At 38.9% G+C, this 9,979-nt stretch overlaps 1 long non-coding RNA gene across 1 annotated transcript; it reads right to left on the bottom strand.

The window, feature by feature from the left end:
• Positions 1 to 135: 135 nt before the first annotated feature.
• LOC121864240 lies at positions 136 to 8,208 on the bottom strand. Its single transcript, XR_006088572.1, has 6 exons — positions 8,180 to 8,208; positions 4,019 to 4,126; positions 3,647 to 3,769; positions 2,777 to 2,881; positions 504 to 733; positions 136 to 258 (listed from the first exon to the last, which is right to left on the bottom strand). It is a non-coding gene; the product is annotated as an uncharacterized LOC121864240 (long non-coding RNA).
• Between the last annotated feature and the right edge of the window lie 1,771 nt (positions 8,209 to 9,979).

Raw genomic sequence — 9,979 nt, 5'->3', positions numbered from 1 at the left:
GAATATATATATATATATATATATATATATATATATATATATATATATATATATATATATATATATATATATATATATATATATATATTTATTTATTTATTTATTTAACGTAATTGACAGTTCACTCACTTAGAGAATTTTTCAGGAAAAAGCGGTAAGGAGGTAAAGAAGACAAGGCCAAGATGAGGGGTCCAGGAGGCCACCTGCACCACATATGATCCCCGAGGGCTGTAAGGCAGGCTCGCATACACTCCATACCTGGAACATTTACCACATACAACATCTCTTGCCATAATATTGTAATTTTGAGTATCTCATGAATAATTCGCATTTAAAGTTATCCCAACAGCACCTGGAAAACAATGCACGGTTTTGGAGTACTTTCAATGATGCAATTTTTTAGAGAAATTCTGCGAGTACGATTTGATATTGACAATATTTATTGTTACCGATGGACTAAAACCTTCATTAATATTTTCCTATAAAAGTATAATATTTGTTACCTGCTTATTGCGGCTCCTTCCTTATTGATAATCATGGTGTTCATCATGGAGAAGGTCCAGTAAGAGGCTATGAGGGCTCTTAACTTTTGAGCCGGGAGGACAGTGACGACGAGAAGCCTTGTCGACCACACCAGGAGGCGGCCCTTGAGGGACCACTCGGCGAAGGCGGCGAGGAAGGCTGGGTCGTCGCTCATCACCACCACCGTCACGCACCATGACACCTGCCGCAGCTGTTGACGTCAACATGGTAGAAGTTATGTGAGAGTGACCTACCCGCCTCAGTAGTAATGTGAGAGTGACCTACCCGCCTTAGTAGTAATGTTAGAGTAACCAACCCGTCGCAGTAGTAATGTGAGAGTGACCTACCACCTCAAATGTGTAAGTGACCCTACCGCCTCATTATTAATGTAAGAGTGACCTACCCGACTCTGTAGTAATGGAAGTGACCTACCCTCCCAGTAGTAATGTAATTGACTCTTGACTCAGTAGTAATGGGGAGGTATTACCACCTCAGTATTAATGGGAGAGTGACCTTCCACACCCTCCAGTAATGTGTCTTAAGTGACCTACCGCTTCAGTAGTAATGTGAGAGTGACCTACCCTTCAGTAGTTATGTGAGAGTGACCTACCGCCTCAGTAGTAATGCTGAGGTGACCTACCCGCCTCAGTACTAATGTGGGAGTGACCTACCCATATCACCTAGTGCTGGTGAGCCTACCGCCTCAGCAGTAGTAATGTAAGAGTGACCTGCCCGCCTCAAAGTAGTAATGTCAAGAGTGATCTCTACCCGCCTCAAGTACTAATGTGGGAAGTGACTACCCGCCTCACTAGTAATGTGAGTGACCTACCCGCCTCAGTAGTAATGTGAGAGTGACCTACCCGCTGAGTAGTAATGTGAGAGTGACCTACCCGCCTCAGTAGTAATGTGAGAGAGACCTAACCGCCTCAGTAGTAATGTGAGAGTGACCTACCCGCCTCAGTAGTAATGTGAGAGTGACCTACCCGGCTCAGTAGTAATGTGAGAGTGACCTGCCCACTTCATTATTAATGTGAGAGTGACCTACCAGCCTCAGTAATAATATAAGTGTGACCTACCCGCCTCAGTAGTAATCTGAGAGTGACCTACCCTCCTCAGTAGTAATGTGAGTGACCTACCCGCCTCAGTAGTAATGTGAGAGTGACCTGCCCACTTCATTATTAATGTGAGAGTGACCTACCCGCCTCATAGTAATGTGAGAGTGATCCCCGCCTCAGTAGTAATGTGGTGATTTCTCCCCTCAGTAGTAAAGTGAGTGACTTACCCGCCTCAGTAATGTGTGAGTGACCTACCCACCTCAGTAGTAATGTAGTGGACCTACCCGCCTCAGTAGTAATGTGAGAGTGACCTACCCGCCTCAGTAGTAATGGGGTGACCCTGCCCCTCAGTAGTAATGTGAGAGTGACCTACCCGCCTCAGTTGTAATGTGAATTGTGCCGCCTCAGTAGTAATGTGAGGTGACCTACCCGCCCTCAGTAGTAATGTGAGTGACCTACCCGCCTCAGTAGTAATGTGAGAGTGACCTACCCGCCTCAGTAGTAATGTGAGTGACTTACCCGCCTCAGTAGTAATGTGAGAGTGACCTACCCGCCTCAGTAGTAATGTGAGTGACCTACCCGCCTCTGTAGTGTGTGAGTGACCTACCCACCTCAGTAGTAATGTGAGGTGACCTACCCGCCTCCAGTAGTAATGTGGAATGCCTACCTGCCTCAGTAGTAATGTGAGAGTGACCAACCCGCCTCATTAATAATGTGAGTGACCTACCCGCCTCAGTAGTAATGTCAGTGACCTACCCGCCTCAGTATTAATGGGAGAGTGACCTACCACTTCAGTAGTAATGTGCAGGTGGCCTACCCGCTTCAGTAGTAATGTGACAGTGACCTACCGCCTCAGTAGTAATGTGAGGTGACCTACCCGCAGTAGTAATGTGAGTTACCTACCTGCCTCAGTAGTAATGTGAGAGTGACCTATCGCCTCAGTAGCAAGTAAGAGAGACCTACCGCCTCAGTAGTATGTGGGAGTGACCTACCCGCCTCAGTAGTAATGTGGGAGTGACCTACCCGCCTCAGTGTGTGTGAGTGACCTACCCGCCTCAGTAGTAATCTGAGTTACTTACCCGCCTCAGTAGTAATGTGAGGTGATCTACCGCCTCAGTAGTAATGTGAGTGATCTACCCGCCTCAGTAGTAATGTGAGAGTGACCTACCCGCCTCAGTAGTAATGTGAGAGTGACCTACCCGCCGAGCCTCGTCGACCACCCGGGAGAGCTGCGCCTGCGTCACGTTAGCGTCCTGGCCGTCCACTGCCACCTCGAACAGCCCCACACCCCAGGGAGCCACCAGCTGACCCAGTACATATTCAGAAGTTTTACGTTATGAAACAAATATGTATATTAACATACATTAACATTCTAGAACTGAAAATTTATACTCAATTCTACAAGTTTCGAATTAACGACCATTTTGCAGTGATTTTTCGTTATTTTTCTTCATTTCATGATAGTTCCGCGAATCTAAGAATAATGCCACCATTAAATATGTCAGCAAAATGATTATATTATACAGTTAATGATATGGGGGTACTGCATTGAAGTGACGTAAAAGGAAAGCGGTATCGGCCTCTCATCCTCAAGTGGTTATTTTTTTAAACTTTCATGTAGAACAATTTATCTCTTTTTTTTTCACTGAAAATTTGTCATTATAAAACAAATTGGTTTAATTATTCATTTCGTCTTTAAATTCTACTTATAATACTGACGATCTTTTGAGTTATTCTTTCCTCTGTGATATTCTTTATATTTACTACTGACTTATTAAGCTGATCAGGCTATTGTATTATTTCAGACCCGTAGGAATAAGTTAAATACTGCTGATTCCATGAAAATCAGATTTGCCTAAAACAACTTGAACCAACAAAAAGTAGTTTTGACAATAAACCGTGAAAGCGAACACCTAACACCATTAAAACCTACTGTATAAACTTGATCAGATTGTTTCTGCTACAAAAACGAAGCAAAATCAATCGTCTCGAATCTTTCCTTTTTTTTTAACTTAAGAAGTCTTTTGTGTTAATATTAGCAACAAAATATTCATGTATGTTAACAGTACCTTATATACAGTGGTGTGGGAAGTGGCGCCATCAGTGAGCAGGATGGAGAACAGTTGTACTCTGCTGTGGCGTCAGTACAGCAGCCACTGCCTTGGCCAGGTTTGACATTACCTCGTGCTCCACTGTGCCAGGAAACTAATGTGGTAAAAACTAACTAATATGATATTATGATTTATTTATTGACATATGTATTGTAAACCCGATGTTATCTTTATTCCCTCTATTTATACATCATTCTGACGGTCAACGGTCGAGGTTGGCATCGGTCAACTCGTCAGTATCGTTACTAAGTGCTCTCTGTTTTTTCTTTAGTACTGACCTGTGGGGAGAAGTAGCTGTGTAATACTAACGTGAGACATAGCAGTACTGACCTGTGGGGAGAAGTAGCTGGGTAATACTAACGTGAGACATAGCAGTAATCACGGTATACCACAACAACCCAGCAGTTGTCTTCATCATCCGATTATTACTGCTAATTCCTGGAATATAATGCCTTGAATAGAGTATGTGGTGAACATTTTCATTTAGCAACAAAAGCATTACAAAGGCTGTGACTAATGCACCTCTGACATAGGATAACTTTTTGTCATATATGATTCTAGCATTTTCTCTCAGTAAGGTGTAAAACTAAATTTAAGCAAAGAAATAACACTGGTCTGCATTTAAACGCTCTATTTCTTTTCTAAACGAAAATAGGTTTTGTCTATCACATCAAGTTATCTTTAAAATTTTACATTACGTTTTTAGAAAAATAGTGTATTTGAAGAAAGTAATGAATTTGGGAAACAAAGAACAATGTAGCATTGCTTGTTTTATAATTGATGTGGTATATTAAAATGTACTCTAAATTAAAATGCATGAGCTCAGAGTCTTGCGACAGCCTAGATCACGAAAACCGTCTATCATACTCTGAACTAGCTGTTTGTATTCCGGAACTCGAAAGTTTCCCAACAATTTCTGGACAACAGCCTCGAAAACAAGCCAAGCCTTCTACTCCATGTCATTCATATTACTCTCAAAAGTAGTCTTTGAAATCGTCACAAATTTGTGGTCCCACAAAAATTTTAGATTTCAACTTCGCTTCAATGAGCTGTGGGAATTTCCTGGCTAGGTACTTGAAAGCCTCATTTTCTTTGTTGAGGGCTTTGACGAAGTTCTTCACAAGACCTAGCTTGATGTGCAGTGGCGGTAACACAACCTTCTTCGGATCACTAAGGGAACTGCTTGGACATTTCTAGTTCCTGGTAAAAACTGCAGTCTAGGCGACCAATCCTTCTGAACAGTGTACGCTAACTGCCCGGCTGTCTCAGAGCACAAAAGCATGGGTAATGGTATAGCCGCCTCGAAGACCGAGCAGAAGGGCAATGACTTTTAGATCTGCACAGATCAGCCAGTTGTGCTGTTCATATTTAAGCGCTCTTATTAAGATTTCTATATTTTCATATGACTCAGGCATTTACACGGAGTGTCCCACAGGGTTAGAGGTAACTGAAGGTCCGTTATGCAACAGTACTGCTTTCAGGCTCCTCTTCGAAAATCTATAAACAACCACCAGTCGGAAGAAGACTATAAGCATTAGTGTATAGTTCTAATTCTTACCACGTCCATAATATCAATACCTGATATTACAGAACAACACAATATACATTTTATTATTATTATAATAGACACATTGAAAGACTTATAGCTGGTTACAAAAAACAGATTTCATGTACACCCGCGTAATCATAAAATCTATTGTCTTAATTAGTTCTTTGATAATATGGAAATTTATCACTTGTTAAGTTACACACAAATTCAGGTAAAAATAAGTAATACAGTTTAGAAGCTGAAAATGTTTATTGCATAATACAACAAATATTTTTTTTCCATCACTTACTCTTTTATTATTATTAATATTATCATTACTATGCGGGGTCCCGAGTGTTGCTCGGGTTTGTTCTTGAGGCTTTGTCCGTAACTATACCATCAGCCACACTACTTCAACACTATTACATTCATTACATTATATGTACTATATAGCATTCATAACACTATCATCTATACTGCATCCATTACACTATAATTATATAATAAATCATCTTCAGTATTTTAAATTATATCTAATAACTTTTCTGCTATCTACTGCGTTAACTACACTATTATGTTGGGTGCAGGTCAGCCTCTAGGCCAACACCACCCCCAAATGATTTTTTTTTTAATAAAAAAAGACCCATTTTCGGGGTGGTGATCGGGCCTTGCAGACAACTCATAAATTTCCACCTTCGGTGTATTTCTGAATACTTTGCATATTGACCATATTTCAGGTCTCTATTTACAAAAGATTAGCTGCAGAGTTGAACAAGCAAACAAACAAATTAAAATTTCTTCCATAAATTTCTGGAAGTGAACTCCCATATTTGTCTCGGGTGCATATTTAGAGCCCGCTTTGCCTGTCTCGGGTTATTTATTTCTTGAGACTTGTTGATTTACCACTTAATTTCTAGTCCTTGTAGTACACGTCATAGGCAGGACTTGGAGGAGTTTTTGATCGGTACTGACAGGATGTAAATAGTCTGTCGCTTGCGGGTTACAGTAAAAACTAAGACCGCGAGATTCATTGTCTACTGCTCCGCGTGGCCTTGGCTGTGCTGCTGTTACTACTGTTGTATCTTCTTTCCACGACATTATCAGGGATCTTTTGTAATTTGTTCTAGTCGAAACAGTTCCCTCCTTCTGCCACCGACGGATCCAACGGTACACAGTAGAGACGCTGGCGCCGCTCTCATCGGAAATGTCCCTTACTGACATACCACCCAGCCACATCCATACGATCTTGATGCGGGCTTTCAGATACAGTCTTTGCCTTGTTATGTGCTTCTCCATAGAGCTGCCTCTGTCAAACAAAAGGTAAGTGGCTGCAATAAGCTTCACTGGTATAAACTCTGTTTTCCGTTATCTACGAAAAGCGAACATTGTAATTTTCGATGGATAGTGATTTGAGTGATGCTTATTCATGATAACCAAAATTGAATATGGTAATTTCTTATGTATTTTAAGAAAAAAAATGGTGATAATATTAATTATTGATATTAATATAACAGTGACACTAATAACGTTGATATTGATTAACACAGAAGTAATAATATTATTTCTGTGATTAATATTTTTACTACTTGTACTATTACCACTACTACCATTCTTCCTTTCACTTCACTGACAGTTTGTTCCGTAAATACCTTTCATAAATTAGGTGGTGTATTCCAAAGACATAAATAAAGATAAATGGCTAAATGACCAAACTGTCAATTCTCAACAACAGTTTCAGAGTTACAGCACAAGACAGGTTTGGTAGGAATGTGATGAAACCTATATGGGGTGTATATGAAACTCCCAATACACTGTGCTAGTGACGTTTATTAACAATAATAAAGCCATATGATTTGTATTGGTATTAACATTTAGAGCAAATGTTCAAGTTCTGCCCCTCCTGGTCAATGCAGGCCTCAGCCCATCGCACTAGTGAGTGTCGCACACGTTCAAAGACCCCAGGGGTGTTGCGAATGTTTGGCACACTGTCCTGTACACGGCGCCACAAATCCTCACGGTTTGCGAATCTCTATAACATACACCTTGCTTTTTATGTGACCCCACAGGTAAAAATCAATGGGATTTATGTCCGGTAACTGTAAGTTTCATCACATTCCTATCAAACCTGTCCTGTGCTGTAATTCCAAAACTATTGAGAATTGACAATTTGGTCATTTAGTAATTTATCTTATTTATGTCTTAGGAACACGCCCCCTGAATTATAAAAGGTGTTTACGGAGCACCCTGTAGAGATTTTGCCAACCTCGTGAGATTCCCCAAAAACTTTTCTTAATATCCAGTTTGATTAAGCATGTCTTCTGTCACCTGAACGTTGTAGTTGGTTACCGTGTGAGTAAGACACAATTACTTTTGATGTAAAAACCGCGCCTGTTAGGACAGCAGGACATTAGACTAATATTTTTAGTCTAATGTAAAATAGTGGAATCATCTAGACAGAGGGTGGTCCATATAGATGAGCAGTAGGTTTCCAGCGAGTAATAGCTGTCTACGGGTTGCCCTGCTGTAACATCTTGCTAGATACACTCTAGACTAGTTGTTCCCTGTCGAGTTAAGAATACTGGGGGTGGGGAGTGAGTACGTTAATTTACTGTGCAATAAATTGCATTACATCACTCACTACCTATCTCAACAGTATTAATAGTTTTTACCATTCTTTATAATGGGTTAAATAAATAAATGAATATTAATGAAAATCGGTAATAATTTTATCTGCCCTGCCCTCTTTTGCACATCTAATTAATGTACAGAGTTTCTGGTTCGGCAAGTTTAGAACACGTGGTGCCAACGTATGTATAGACATCCACTTTCCAACCTCAATATATATATATATATATATATATATATATATATATATATATATATATATATATATATATATATATATATATATATATATATATAAAGAAAGAAAACTAAGGCATGCGTGTATATAACTCACGTACTTCTGAAACTGAACTGTTCTCGCCGTCGGGAAGGGAAAGTACTGTCTCCTGTGGTAGCAGGATATGGTATTTATGTATTTTGGGGTAAAAAGTGTGTGGAATCTGGCAGCTGCGTACTGACGTCAGGCCGGGTAATTGCGCTGAATGCGTGATTTTATAAATTCTCAAACTTTTTTTTAGATTTGGTAACGTACTAACCTTATGATAATTATGTCCCTTGTAGGCGTACCACACACACACAATATATTTAAACCCTGTAATTGTGTGTAAATGAGGCAGAAATTCACACACATATATATATATATATATATATATATATATATATATATATATATATATATATATATATATATATATATATATATATATATATATATATACAAGTAAATCACTGTAATCTTTTCAAGATGTAATTCTGCATCTGAAGGTAAAAGGGAAGTCATGTTTGCGGAATAAAGAAAAAGGTGCCATTGGAAATAGAAATCAAGCGAATAATCGTCTTAAAAAACTTTCATGTATGTGTAAGTTAGAGGGCGGAAGTGAAGGGGAGGTAATGTTGAAGTTAATAAAACAAGCAACCTGGAACTAACAGTCTCAGCAGAATAAAATACTTTAGTAACTGAGCAACCCCTTGGTAGTCGAGATAATTTCGTTATAAAACCTACATAATATATTCAGTCGTTTACTCCGACCCAGTACACTAAAACTAGGGTCTCTGATCCAAACATTACAGCAGGTGGAAAACGGATCCCCCACCCCCCATACATACACAGTCATACGAGGGGAAAAATTGTCTCTAACTCTTTGCCTCTCTGCTTGTTTTTCTCTTTCTCTCTCTACCTGCACGTTTCTCTCACTCAGTCTCTGATTCATGATAGAACAGGTGAGGTGTACGATGTAATTTGTGAATTTGTGACTCCCAGTATTCTCAAAATTGACAGTTAAATACAGACTCAGCGTAAGTGGTTGTAAATGACAGGCCACACATTCTTGGTTAAATAGCACCAAGAACTTTTCTCTCAGCAATGTGCAACCGAGCTGGAACTGATCATGAATGTATGGTTGTGTGTTCGTCTTCTATATAGAGCTTAAGAAATTAGTGGCTTCATTGAGGATGCTCCATATAATTCTTACTGATTACTATAAGAAATTATAATATGGAAAAATAGGTAACAGAAGTACAGTATAAAGAAAGAAGATATACTGAAAGAAAATAGAAAGAGGAAAAAGGATAAATAAAACAAATGATAATCGACAGACATGATGATATTTTGTTATGATAGTAAAACATATTTTATTACTTTATCAAAATTAAATTAGCTCACATTTTTTAAAAGTCATAACAAATTTCAGATAAACGATTGTAACGTGTTTTGGTTATAAGGACAACGAGAAATTAAAATGAGTGGTAAAATTTTAACCTGCAATATTTTCATGATAACTTTCATCTGATTTTTGTACACGGATACTTCAGTGTGGGTGTACAATGAATAAAGGAAGAAGCAAAGAACATCCAGTCTATCACCTTTATTTAAATCAGGAATACCTACCTGTTACCACCAGCTGAATATACACAACAGGAAGATATATGTATGATAGAAAGTACACTTGAGTTATTTTACAGAAATCATCTCTTGATAACATATCTTACATCATAATATAGATGAATGAAAAACATATATCAGAATGACTGGTATTTATAGTTCATATGATACAGTAGACGTCAAATGCACTTTGAAACAAACAAAGATGCAAAGACAGATCACTAAAGTGGTTTGTCAGATTTCTTCACCGATGCCT

This window comes from Homarus americanus, unplaced genomic scaffold (assembly GCF_018991925.1).
Source record: "Homarus americanus isolate GMGI-L3 unplaced genomic scaffold, GMGI_Hamer_2.0 scaffold51072, whole genome shotgun sequence".
NCBI lineage: Eukaryota > Metazoa > Arthropoda > Malacostraca > Decapoda > Nephropidae > Homarus > Homarus americanus.
Note: the sequence above shows the minus strand (reverse complement) of the source record. Positions and strands in the feature narration are given on the sequence as shown.